This window comes from Rattus rattus, chromosome 14 (genome assembly GCF_011064425.1).
Source record: "Rattus rattus isolate New Zealand chromosome 14, Rrattus_CSIRO_v1, whole genome shotgun sequence".
NCBI lineage: Eukaryota > Metazoa > Chordata > Mammalia > Rodentia > Muridae > Rattus > Rattus rattus.
Genome location: NC_046167.1, coordinates 41,452,961 through 41,454,468, shown reverse-complemented (window position 1 = coordinate 41,454,468; position 1,508 = coordinate 41,452,961). Strand labels below are relative to the sequence as shown.

The 1,508-nt window shown below is 41.7% G+C and overlaps 1 non-coding gene across 1 annotated transcript; it reads left to right on the top strand.

The window, feature by feature from the left end:
• The first annotated feature begins 364 nt into the window (after positions 1-364).
• Positions 365-436, top strand: Trnaq-uug. The gene has a single exon. It is a non-coding gene; the product is annotated as a tRNA-Gln (tRNA).
• Positions 437-1,508: the final 1,072 nt, after the last annotated feature.

Sequence of the window (1,508 nt, the reverse complement as noted above, 5' to 3'; positions counted from 1 at the left end):
TAGTAGAGGTCACCCTAAATAAAATGTGTTTTTTAATTTCCATAAGCTTATTATAATGCAAATCACCTGGAACTCCGAAGGAATTCTTTGCTCCAGTTTTATCCCCATACATCACACTTGGCTTTGGAAGGGCTGTATCTGATTCTGTGTTGCTGTCGGTCTATTCTTTCTCTTACAGAGGCCCTAGATTGTGTAAGATGCAGGGCTCATAAATCTAAGTCTAGACTTACTGTGTTCTATATCTCTCTCATTAATTAACGTGTTACTTCCACACACCCAAAAAAATCCTTGTCAAAACTGAAGCTTGACTTTACAGTTCATAGAAAGTTCCACAACTCTGGTTACATATTCATTATCTTTTGTCGGTCCCATGGTGTAATGGTTAGCACTCTGGACTTTGAATCCAGCAATCTGAGTTCAAATCTCGGTGGGACCTACAAAGGCTCTTTTATAAAGAACCTTTTATAATTTCCAGCCTGAGGTCTAAGTGTGGAAAAACTTGTTCCTCTACTACACGTGACATTTGACTCTCAAAACACACAGAGGTAACAAGCCCTGGAGAAAAATCCCTTCTCGGGTGAATTCCTTCCCCAACAGCTGTAGAAAAACCTTCTTCAGACTGCTCGTGCTCTCCTAACCCTGCTCCCTCATGTTTCTCTTTGTCTTTTTCCTGTCCCCAAGCAAAACAATCTCTCTCGGGCTGAAGCCGGGATCTCACACCCGCAGGAGCTATGATGCCTAAGCCAGCCACACACGCCAGGCCCTGAAACTGAACCTCTCCAAGGTTCCCCAGCTGAAGATACTGCTGCCATAGCATCCCTTCTCACCTCTCAGCATCCCTCAACAAATAACTCTTCCGAAGAAACAAGAACCTGGACTTGCAATATAAACTAGGAATGAGCCGATAGAGCGTTATGGGGGAGGGGGAGGAAAGCATTCTCTCAGCAGGGTAGGAACTAAATTAGGAAGAAACAAAGATTTCCTTGGTGTTTATGCTTTTATTTGTTTTGTTTTTGGTGGTAAGGTTTTCTGTAGTCTACTCTGGCCTCTATCTCCCAAATTCTAGGATTACAGGCAATGGGCCATCTCACTTGCAAACTTTAAATCTGGCGAACTGTTTTCACATGCTCTTTTTTTGTTTAATTCTTTTCATACATAACAGGAAAGCAATGGAGTCCTATTTCAGAGTCCAAGTGCCCATTAATCCATAAATAATACATTAGCTAGTATTATGAGTTACCACTAGTTATGCAGAGAAACTATAACAAATTGTTTGCTAACCTTGTAAAAACAAGTCACCAAGATTCCTATCATGATTGTGCTTATTTTGTGTGGCCTCCTATTGTGTCACTTTAACTGGAGGAGAAAATGACCTTTTTCCTCATGGTGTTGCCTTAATGAAGGTGGAGAAGTAGCCCTGTCTTCACTGATGCTATTCAGATGAGCTGTCCCTCAAAGAACTTTTCTGAATCCTAACAGATCCCTCTACCCCTTGCCATGCATGATGC